The sequence below is a fragment of the Asterias rubens genome, chromosome 1 (assembly GCF_902459465.1).
Source record: "Asterias rubens chromosome 1, eAstRub1.3, whole genome shotgun sequence".
In the NCBI taxonomy this organism is placed as follows: Eukaryota; Metazoa; Echinodermata; class Asteroidea; order Forcipulatida; family Asteriidae; genus Asterias; species Asterias rubens.
Window position 1 is genome coordinate 19600397 of NC_047062.1, and position 12733 is coordinate 19613129.

At 38.8% G+C, this 12733-nt stretch overlaps 1 long non-coding RNA gene across 1 annotated transcript in view; it reads right to left on the reverse strand.

Annotated features, from left to right (window-relative positions):
• Positions 1-6125: 6125 nt before the first annotated feature.
• The window catches only part of LOC117295998, a 51004-nt gene continuing 44396 nt past the window's right edge, over positions 6126-12733 (reverse strand). The window contains exon 4 of the long non-coding RNA XR_004519708.1: positions 6126-6186. This is a non-coding gene — a long non-coding RNA (uncharacterized LOC117295998). The remainder of the gene's footprint in view (positions 6187-12733) is intronic.

The window sequence follows — 12733 nt, forward strand, 5'->3', positions numbered from 1 at the left end:
GTATGTGATTTATTTTTATTGTTCTCATTTCAATACTGGTTTGTTACTTTTAAACATGTGAGACTTGGAGTGTGATCATAAAATCCAATGATCTTGGAAAGTGCACTGCTATAAAAAGCAGTGACACATTCCCCTTGTATAGCAGTGCAAATTGCTGCACAAAATTGTTTTTTTTTTATATATATACATATTTTGTATCTTATGTAAGTCGTCAGACACACAAGGCCTGAAGGCCACTTCAAAGTGTGGGCTACAATTATTTTATTCCAGAGGCCGTTGCCACCTACTCCTAGGGCTGAAACAGGGTTACCCCCTTAACAGTCCATATGGATGTAGGCTTGGGTATCATCAATCCGAAGTCTGTCTGGTAGAGCAGAAAGCACAACCTCCCCAATTTTTAAATTGCTACTCTAAAAATAGAGATTTTCTACTCAATATTAGCATTCAGTTTGCATAAAAAAAGCTTACAGTCTAAAAATTTTGCTATGCAAAATTGCATAACAAAATCGTTCCCTGCAAAGTACATGTGAATCAGGCCTAAATTTATACCTGCATGTTGATCATAATTAATCCTTAAATCTAGCGGAATTGATCCATCACAGACCATCCCGGTTCTGATCAACATTTTTTTTTTTTTCGTTGAAAAGTACAAGGACTTCAGCGAGGTGAAACTGGCGCAGGCTGTTTTTATATCGAGTGTGCGTACGAATGCATTATGTGGAAGCTTGTGTAAGGAGTGACATTTGACATTTCAAGACCTCAATGTACAGCACCATGCACTGGTAATTTTGAGAGGGGGGAGGGGGAAGGAATAATAATTGATCGCAATTTTGTACATGAAACTAACTTACGAGAAAGTTGATGATGCCTTAGACATCTCTTTGATATGGGGATATTAATTTGAGTATTTATGAAAAAAGGGTATTAACTGGAAAACAATATACGTTTCATTCATATTTTAAGAAAAATCTTGAATCTAGTTTGTTGTAGTTAAAACAAAATTTTGACATTTTACCACGGAGTGAACAACACAATGTCACTTACTTTTCACAGCCCACTTTCTTTTTACAAAACAAATGCACTACCTCTGTTTTAGTGAGAATGTAGTTAAATTGTTTTCATTCTGTAATAAATACGTCTTTCTTGATTGAGATTGCTTAAAAAACAGACGGTTGAAAAAAACAAACACAGTTTCACAGTGTCTTGAATATTGCTCTGACCTCGACTCCTCTTGGTTAGAGCCTTACCCTCTCGTTGGACACAAGTGTGTGGTTTTAAGAAGGAGGAGAGAGATGACTTAAACTCAGGCCTGTAATAACATGTACATGGAGGCCCTGGACCCTGTTGCCCTGTGTTTTGGCCTTGGTGCCCCTTCAATGGTTTCCCAAAGATTTTCCAATGGAAGTGCCCTATGCAAAATGAAATTGGCCTTGCCCTCTCAAAGATGAAAATCCGCGCCAGTAAACTTGTTATCATTCAAGACAACTGAGCAACCTCAGTCCATACCATAAACGCAAGATGCAATCCTTCTCCTTTTTCTCCTCCTCCTCCTTCTCCTCACCCCCCCCCCCTCCCCCTCCTCCTCCTCCTATCCTACTCCAAGAGAGGGCGAGAGAAAGAAGAGAGGATGGAAGCACATCCTGAGCAAGATTGTAAAACGAGAAGAAGAGCCATGCTCAAGATGGTGACATAACCTTCACTATCCCATTACTTGTTTTAAAACCCTGGGATGAATGCATGGCTGACTGGGATCCTCGTCTCCTTGGCCACCGTTGCCATGGCAGCCTGTATGTACCCTGGCCGATGGACAGGCTTGACTGGCACACATTCACGTTTAGAGGGTGGCTTTGTCACTCATGTTTTAAAATGATGAGGCAGAGGTATCCAGGGGACCCACTCTGGGTGTTTTTCCCACCATCTCATAAGGGGTGGGTGCAGCACTGTTTTTGTAAAGAGTACACCGTCATCTGTGCCCCCATTTGTTTGATAAACTTGTAAAAAAGCCTGTGACATTTTCATGGACATACATGCAGGTTCACATAGAGCACTCGTGAACATTTTCAAAATGAAAGATCAGATAAAAATAATAACGCTCAGGCACAAACAGGAATCTGGTGCAGCACTGCTTTGGTATGAGTACAGCCATACCCACTACATGAATGTTCGACCAAACACATTTTTAAACAGGCCAGTTTGACGGGAATGGCTCAGCACTGCGTTGGTAAGAGCATAGAGGAATTGTTCCTTGCTCTTGGTAAGAGTAGTCATCAGACCCACTAGATTCGATCATCAAGTTAACACATGTTTTAACAGGCCAGTGTGCATACAGAGTTCATGTATATGAAGCTACTTCTCTTGTCTACCGTGTGATGAATAAAAAGATCTCTTTCAGACAGGTTTTCTTTTTCTTTTCAAATCAGCAGTATTTTTTGTAAAATCCTCCTGGTGACAAAAAGTGCACTGTTTGAAAGGTAGAGTAAACAAATTTTTAGTTTCTTTCAGACAATAAAATAATGTTATAACGCCATTTATGAAGCGCCTTTTCCTAGGGTTGCAAAACACTCGGAGAAAGACAAGAAGAAGAAAAACAACAATGGGAATTAAATCAAAAACCAAGAGGGAAACCACGACCAGGCCAAGCCCACAGCCCTGAGACAGAGGAGAGTCCAGCAAAAGCCGATCTCTCTATGAATGAACCTCACATACCCCAGTGATTTTATACCTAATGTTCCTTCAATTCAATTCAATAAATTTTAAAACAGCTTCATAACTGTTATGTCTACATTGAAAGTTCTGAGCTTCCTTTGGAAGTACACCGGTGATATATATTTGGTTTGCGGTAACCAAAAAGAGTGGTCCACACTTGATGTCAACGTGAATATGAAGCAAAACCACTTACAGCCAACAACTCCATCTACTTGTGTGTTAGCTCTAAGTTGGATGAACTCTTCTGACGAGTCTATGTGAGAGTCACAGTTTACTTTGTGTTTGGTGTTCGTGTCAGGAGTATTAACTAGCAGTTCAATGGCCGTCTGGTCCATGTACATAATGTTACACAAATTATACTGCACATGTGTGATTACTTTGTTCATCCTCACAACCAGGGCCCAATTTCATGGCTCTGCTTTCCACCGAATTCCGCGCTTACGATCATCATGATCCTGCAATTCGCTGCTTATGGCCAAGCGCCGAATTTCTGCGCTTGCCTTATGAGAGTAGAATGCCTAGTAACGTGGTGTACACAAGCGCAGAGGCCAAAATTCGCCGCTAACCCCTGAAATACACTTGCCGTATAAGCCCAGAATTCCCTGCTTCCGTAAGCGCGGATTCTGTGCTTACGGTTTAGCAGAGCCATAAAGCACTGATTGCGGTTCTCATATCTATGCACTATTTCTGGGAAAGAAACCCCAATACAACACAACTTTCCATGTTTAATGCAAGGTGAGGAATGAAATCTTTGTGGTAGATTTAAAATATCGGGTCAACAACAGTGACAAGAATGATCCCATCATCAGGAAGCACTCGCCCAAAACACTGGCTTATAAAAATTGTATCACATACATTTAAGCGTACTTCATGGAATCCAGGGAATTGCTGTTCAACTTCAATTACCTCAAAAGATGACACTTACAGCAAATTGATTTTGAATCCTCCAGATCACTTAAAAAGTAGAGATTTACGGCGAGCATTACTTCCGAACTCTTCCAAGAAACACGAGGCCTTTAGTTACAAGTAGAAGTCCATTAGTGGTGCCTTAATAGCAGATTGATCCCCATGCAACATGACATGCGGATGGCTCTACATTACAGAGACAAACCAAACCATGATTTATTATTGCTGAGGTGACATTCAACTCTCCTGATAAGAACATTTTTCAAATAAATTTGTATTAAGGAGGGATAAAGACGTTTATCAGAGTGTCATTTATTAGAGTGTCATGGCCGAGTGGTTAAGAGCATTGAATTCAAGTTCCGGTGGTTAAGTCACCGGAGTGTGGGTTCGCATCCCAGCCGTGACGCTTGTGTCCTTGAGCAAGATACTTTACAACAATTGCTTCTCTTCACTCAGGGGTAAATGGGTACCTGCGAGGGTAGAGGTTGATATTGTGTATGACAAAGCCTTCAGAGCGCCACAGCAGCTCATGCTGTAAACTCCTCAGGGAGCTGAGCAAGATTAAAGGAATGTTATTGGCCCAATGACCAGGGCATTAATGTAAAGAGCATGGTTATTGTGAAATGCGCTATATAAGAATTTGTTATTATTATTATTATTATTATTATTATTATTGCCATCATGACCATGTTCTCTGTGTGTGTATAAATCATGAATGTTGCATGTACAACTGTTAATGAAGAGGACATGACACGTTCACAAATGCAAGAGTTTTGTGCATGTCCATGAATACAATGCACACACGCATACTGATAGCTAAAATCTATAGCACACAAAAAAAAACTACAAGTTTCAAATGTGATATTCAAACCGTGCCTCGAGGAGAACGACCCCGCATGGCTTTCTGATAATTGCATCAATTTGCTTACGCAAGACTCCAAGCATTTTACCCGCGTCCATTGTTTGAATCAGTCAATTAGAAGCAGCGAACGTGAAGATTTCTTTCAAATTTGCATTTCCTGTCTGTCTTCCAAACATAAAGCGCTATAGATACGTTGAAGAAATTAAAGGAACACGTTGCCTTGGATCGGTCGAGTTGGTCTTTGAAAAGCGTTTGTAACCGTTTGTTATCAAATGCATATGAGTAGAAAGATTTTGTAAAAGTAGAATACAATGATCAACACAAACATGCCTCGAAATCGCACGGTTTTCCTTTTACCTCGTCGACTAACACGGTCGGCCATTTATGGAAGTCAAATTTTTGACTCCCATAAATGGCCGACCGTGTTAGTTTGTACAGTAAAAGGAAAACCACGCAATTTCGAGGAAAACTTGTGTGGATCATTGTATTCTACTTTTAAAACATCTTTCCAACCATATGCATTTTTTTAAAAAATGGTTACAAACGCTTTATATAGACCAACTCGTCCGATCCAAGGCAACGTGTTCCTTTAAGAGGACAATTACCAACAAGGAGACGACGTAAGCTTTTTTATGCGCCGGTCAACTTTATCTTTCTGTCTACGAACACATCTCAAGCACATCCGCACACAAATGAAATTGTCTGTATAAACACGCCCACATGGAAAAGGGCAAGGCCACGTACCCATGACCGGCTGCGCTAAATTACCACCGCATTAAGTATGTGCCATATGATGGAATGCCATCTAGACAAAGGCACATCTCCGAGAGCTAACAATGTTTATGTGAAATCTGCAATAGCATGAATGCAGTTAATCCCAGACTGTTGTGTGACAGATGAGGAAATAGTCAAAATAGAGTGTGAAAAGGGGATGAGTCAGTGTGTGATTGTAAGACCTGGCTCATGCAGGTACTTTGTATATTATTTTGATTCCTGTATTTCTCACATCATTCAGACTGATGTATTATTATTGCCTTTGGCAGGAAAAAGTTCTTCAGGTTTGCAAAATTTCCCGATTAATTCCTGATTTTATGCAAAACTTTCCAGATAAGCTGATAAGCTGAGCAGGCGAGAAAAACTAAAAGTCACAAAATATCACATGAATAAAGCCATTTTTCTCTGAATCCAAGTTCCATGCTTTAATTAATGCTAAACACAACAATGTTTAGCAGACAGAAACAACTTTGCTTAGCACAACTCAACAGAGGAAACCACTTACAACCAATTTACTGAGCAGTATTTCTCTAGGCTTCATGAAATTGGGCTTTTCATAGAGCTGCTTAAACACAAAAAGAAGCTCAGCACTATTTTTCTAGTACCATCTCGCCCTGGTATCATGGTCATTTCTGCTTAGCAGAAAACTGCCCAATTTTATGACACTGCTTACCACAGAATTGGGCGCTTACGGGGTCCTGTGTAAGTTCATGAATCTATGGCTAATCAGTAAGCGCAGATTTCCATAAATTAGGTCTGAATAGAAGTACCTCACCACAACATCAAAGGCTTCATCACAGAGGATCTTCTAATTATTATCACAATGATAATACTAGAGACAAGAGCACAGCGGACAGCAAGTATTTTATCTAGCTTACCTTGGGGGCAATGCCTTTGCGGACGTCATTGATCTGAGAAAGATCCAACACTTGGCCTTCCTGCAAGAAGAAAACAAAAATTAAAATGATAATTTAATTACTGTTTAAATTGATATATTCAATATATTCTTCAGTCATGTATTCTTCTGTCTTATATTCTTCTGTCATGCAAGTTCAGGTATGTGCATTAGGACAATATTTCCGGCCTTTGTGATTCCAGTTTTATTGACTTGTTAGCCACAGAATATTTCTTCAAACAAAACAAGTTAACATGAAATAATTTAATAGTTGACTCAAAGTAAATTGAACAGGAACAACTCTGTACATCATGGGCAACCATTCCTAAAGAACGAAACTTCTTTCAAAACTTCATTCAAGTTTACTCACATAGACTGTGCAAATCTTATGCGAAAAAACAACTTGAACAAAGACTATATATTTCTATGAAATGAAATCTTGTGTATACATACATCTGGAAAAAAAACTACAGGCTCTTAGCTATTTGTTGTTTAGCCTTTGAGAAAGACTCTGCTTGGGTCAAAATGCAGGCCACTAACTATTTTGTTGCATTTGTACCACAGGTCCTTTTGTTTGGTAAGCAGTTTGCAGGTTTGGTAAGCAGTTTTCAGGTTTGGTGAGCAGTTTGCAGGTTGGTAAGTAGTTGTTATAAATACAATGTTCATCTTAATATAACAAAATAAGAGTTTGACTTTAAACCAAACTGCTGGACAAATCAGGAAACTGCCTATCACCCATAAATAATTAGTAAAGCATCATAAATAAATGATGGCGCTGTCCAATTCAGTGACACTCCATAAGTGATGATTTGAAATTAAAGATAGTTTAGCAAGTTTTAAACATGTAGTGTTCGTATCCGGATTATTCCAACTTGACTGGTCTATTTGGTCGCAAATGTTTCAACTTTAAGGTCAGCGAATGGAACCAGGTAGAGTGATATTGAGGATATTTTTTTCAGAACCTCAATATCATCAACAAAAATTTAAGCATCAACTTAAAATAGCTCACTAAAGAACAGGGAATGAGCTAATCAGCTGATTAAATCAACAGCCTGATAAACTGCTCTCCCTTTCTGCATCTTATGTCTTCTATACATTTATTTCAATTTCAATGCTGCCATAAATCACAAGAATAATTCAAAATGTCACATTTAATCAAACTGCCAGTACCGGTGTATAAATATTTTACACATTATTTTATACATTGACATAGTGCACATTAAAGCCATTGGACCCTTTCGGTACAGAAAAAAAAAATAAAAGTTCACAGATTTACAAATAACTTACAGGGTTCACAGAAGGAAGTGGTGACAGACTTCTCTTGAAATATTGTTCCATGAAATGCTTTACTTTTTGAGAACACAGTAAAACAATATCAATTCTCGATATCGAGAATTGAGGATTTATTTTAAGCACATGTCATGACACGGCGAAACGTGCGGATACAAAGGTGGGTTTTCCCGTTATTTTACTCCCGACTCCGACGTCCGATTGAGCCTAAATTTTCACAGGTTTGTTATTTTATATATAAGTTGTGATACACGAAGTGTGGGCCTTGGACAATACTGTTTACCGAAATGGTCCAATGGCTTTAAACAGATGGCAACATCTATAGGTCAAATTAGGTATCGTATTTCCACCCTGCAAAGTTTCAAATCCTAGTTATATGAAAGAAACCTAGAGGTGTCCACGTCTCCAAAGTACACCCTAACACAGGGAGTTTCTGATTCCCAAATCCAACCCCTCACAGCCTCTCAACTAAACCCTGCCATGTACATGTACCTCCCAAGGACCATGCAACTCCTAACAACAGACCTTACACTGTATTAAATGTCCCCATTAAATCCCATCCATTAATTTGGCTGATTTATCGGAAGGAGGCGACACTATACCCGCCAAAGCAAAACCCCGCTGCAAACAAAACAAGAACAGGGATCTGGTAACGTTCCCTGATTGACGATATTAAAGTTTACATGCAGAGTGGCAGAGAATTTGTGGGGGTGTGTATAGGCTCGTCAACAAGCCCATGACGAAAGCAGAGAGAGAGAGTCTGACGAGAACTTAAAATGTTCATTTGATGTGACAGGTTTGTTTTGAACTCCAACAATCACAGCATATGAGCCATGACTTCATTAGCAAGAGTGAAATCAAGACTTAGAAAACACATGCACATAAAGGAAATGACGGTGTGGACGGAGCAAAAACTGACTTTTATGAGTGATGACAGACTTTGAAATTGCATAAAAAAGATAGACCAACTTAGATTTGTTGTGTTTTGGGTAAATTAATAAAATGACCGTTGGTTATTTTACAAAAACATGCACACATGTGAGACTACTTTCATTGCATGTTTTAAAGACACTGGACACCTTTGGTAATTGTCAAAGTTCAGTCTTCTCACTTGGTGTATGCACAAAATAACAAACCTGTGAAAACTTGGAACTCATTGGTCAGCCAAGTTGCAAGATAATAGCGGGAAAAAAAAAACCCTTGTCACACAAACTTTTGGGACCTCAAAATCTAATTCTGAGGTTGCAAAATCAAATTTCAGTGGAAAATTAGTGGTCACAGGGAGCCTTTTCTCACAATGTTTTATACTATCAACCGCTCTCAATTGCTTGTTACCAAGTAAGTTTTTATGCTAACAATTATTTTGAGTAACTACCAATAAGGTCCACTGCGCAATTGATGACGATGTTGTTGCATTTAAAACGTTTAACAACAATAAGCTCTGGCGATATTTCTCATTGAAATAGACACATGAAACGAATAACATGTACACAACTAAAATCCAATGACATAATACATGTATGTTAAAGGGCGTCATGGGTTCAAATCCCACCCAAGTAATATGCCTGTGATATTTTTTTCACAGAATTCGGTAATGTACTGAGTATACATTGCTAACACACATTGGTGTAAGGGTGAAACAAAAAATCAATCAAATAGACCCGTTTTAAAGAAACCTTTTGCTATCAACAACAGTCCATGCAAGAAGTGCAAGAAACTGGACAATTTCCAAAATGAGAGGAGGGCAAACAAACGGAGAAAACACACAATGGGATGACAAAAACAAATTTAAAAAGTACTAAATTTTTTATTTTAAATGCAAATCTTGCTCCACAGATTTTAATTTAATTATTTAATGCCCCCACATTTATACCAGTGTCTCTGCGTTTGAAATAAATGTATATGCACCTACATGTAGCATACTGCTGAGTATTATCTTTAATATTGCAACAAAACAAAACATGCCAAAGCAATTTACTTGATGCACAAAGTGGCCCCGAGGGGGAAAATCACCTGAAATATTTCATTGCAACTGACTCGCATCTTTACTTTCACATTGACATAAACAATTCTTGATATTCTGTTTGGACGGCAGAGAAAGGGGCGAGAGAAAGGGGTTGGGACATGAAGAAGCGAGCGGGGTCGGGATAAACAGTGTTTGGTTGAGGGCGGGGCATTTTGGGGTGCATTTTAGCGGTCAGAACCAATAACTGTTTCGGTTAAATTGGCCATTGGTTAAAGGCACTGGACAGGTTAGGTAATTGTCAAAGACCAGTATTCTCACTTGGTGTATCCCAACATATGCATATGCATAAAAAATCAAACCTGTGCAAATTTGGGCTCATTGGGCATCGAAGTTGCAAGAAAATGATGAAAGAAAAAACACCCTTGTTGCAGAACTTTGTGTGCATTCAGATGTACTATTTTTATTATTTGAGTGAGAAATTACCCCTTTCTAAAAATGCATCACTTCAGAAGGAGCCATTTCTCACAATGTTTTATGTTTTTATGCTAAGAATTATTTTGAGTAGTCACCAATAGTGTCCAGTGCCTTTATAATCACTGACCAACGACCGCCAAAACGCACCCTAGCAAGAAGGGGAAGAATGGAGATAGAGATGAACCCACCCTCCTTTATTACCAATTTTACTCTAGCTAAAGGCTACAGTAAATATATTCACACAGCCTTTGACAAAAAATATATATACATTTTTGAAACGTAAAATGCATCAATCCCAATCACATGCCATGAGGAATGAATTAAATAATAAAACAACAGAAAATGCAGCGAATTGCTCAATCCATACTGGGGTTAGTAGGAAGACACTTGGAAGGTTATTTATGCATGAGTTGGTTATCATTCTCTGTCCTTTCTCTATGATTACACACACCGTGCAGTAAACGACAAAAACGAGATGCGAGAAACAGACCCGCTGGCTCGTTGGACACCGGATGAAATTTACAGCAGAAGGCTGCTAGCAATTCTGGCCGCACACTGGCGCGCTCCAGAAATGTAAATTGTATTTTTTATCAATCAGAGGTTTATTTATTTATTTTATATTCAGACAAACAACAGCACACAGAGGGAATATGGTGGATTTGCAGGCTGTGTGAGTTACATTAGAGTTGTACCACAGCTTCAAACTGGTACTGCACACAATTTTCATTCCTCGTGTAAGTTCTCATTATACCAAAAAGTGGTATATAAAAATAGCCATACAAGACCATTATTGATCCTTAAAGCCATTGGACACTTTCGGTAACAGTGTTGTCCAAAGTCCCACACTTCGTGTATCACAATTCATATATAAAATAACAAACCTGTGAAAATTTAGGCTCAATCGGTCATCAGAGTCGGGAGAAAATAACGGGGAAACCCACCCTTGTTTCTGCATGTTTCGCCGTGTCATGACATGTGTTTAAAATAAATCCGTAATTCTCGATATATCGAGAATTGATAATTGTTTTAACGTTTTCTCAAAAAGTAAAGCATTTCATGGAATAATATTTCATCATAAGTCTTTCACCATTACCTTCTGTAAACCCTGTAAGTTATCTGTAAATCTGTGAACGTTTATTTTGTTTTCTGTTCCGAAAGTGTATAATGGCTTTAAAGGCAGTGGACACTTTTGGTAATTACTCAAAACAATTAATAATAATAATAATAATAATAATAATAGCTAATTCTTATATAGCGCATTTCATAACTGAAAGAAATACCAATGCGCTTAACAAAAAACAAAAGGCAAACAATAAAGCAACCAATTAAGAAAAAATACACTGACAAAATGCAAACAAAATGATTAAACTGAACAGTAGGCGATAGAAAACAAATGGGATTTGAGCAGAGTTTTGAATTGTTCCATGCTCTGTGGAGAGCGGATGTAGCCGGGAAGAGAGTTCCAAAGTTCGGGGGCGGCACTAGAAGCAGTCCTTGAACCGAAGGATTTAGTTCGTACGGATGGTATGGTGAGGAGATGTTGTGATGATGAGCGGAGTGGATGGGCTGGTAGATAAGGGATGATGATGTCAGACAGGTAACTGGAGCATGTTCCATGGTTTGCTTTAAACGTAGTGATGAGGAGCTTGTACTGAATTCTAAAAGAGATGGTAAGCCAGTGTAATTCTTTCAGAACCGGAGTGATGTGTTTGCGCTTAGTAGAACGTGAAACCAGACGGGCAGCGGAATTCTGGTTACGTTGAAGTTATAGCTATGTCTTTTTGGGGAATGTCAAACAAGAGAGAGTTGCAGTTATCCAGAAGAGAGCTTACAAATGATTGGACCAGAATCTCTGTAGTTTGCTTATCGAGAAGATGGCGCACTTTGCCGATTCTATAAAGTGCGAACGAGGCTTTGCGACATACTATGGTCAGATGCTGGCGTAGAGATAGATGGCTGTCTAGTGTCACCCCAAGATCCCTCACTGCACCACTACATGAGACCCGGGTCTCACCAATGTGTACAGGAGGTAATTCTTGAGATCTCTTCTTCTGTGAAGTAACATGGAGTGTCGTTCAAGACGAGCTGATTTGTCTTCATCCAATACCGTACATCACGCAGACAAGCCTCTACTGTTGATATGGCTAGGTGTTGCTCTCCTTGCTTTACTGACACATAGAGTTGTAGGTCGTCCGCATACATCATGCAAGAAACTCCATGGCTTTCAATTATTTCTTGGAGAGGGGTAGTATAAAATATGAATAGGAGCGGACCAATAACGGATCCCTGTGGAACTCCCCAGCGAATAGGGGTCGCTTCGGACATATCACCTTGCACAATAACACGTTGTTCCCTGTCATGGAGATAGGATGTAAACCAGTCGGCAATGTAATGTAACCCAGTTTTTATTAGCATAAAACCTTACTTGGTAACGAGTAAATGGGGAGCTTTTGATAGTATAAAACACTGTGAGAAACGGCTCTCAAGAAAGAAGTAATTTTTCCACAAATTTGATTTTGAGACCTCATAATTAGATTTTGAGGTCTCGAAATCACGCATCTGAAAGCACACAACTTCGTCTGACAAGGTTGTTTTTTCTTTCATTATTATCACGCAACTTCAACACACCCATTGAGCTAGAATTTTCACATTTTTTTTTGTATTTATTATTTTATGCATATGTTGAGATACACAAAGTGAGAAGACTGGTCTTTGACAATTACCAATAATATCCAGTGCCTTTAAGAGGAGTTTCTAACTTGACCAGCTAAAGTTCTATAAAATAGTAAATCTTTAAAAACATGTGTTTGGAAAAATCCTAGATTATTGTTCCTGTTCTAATCTAAACTAGTCAGCATAA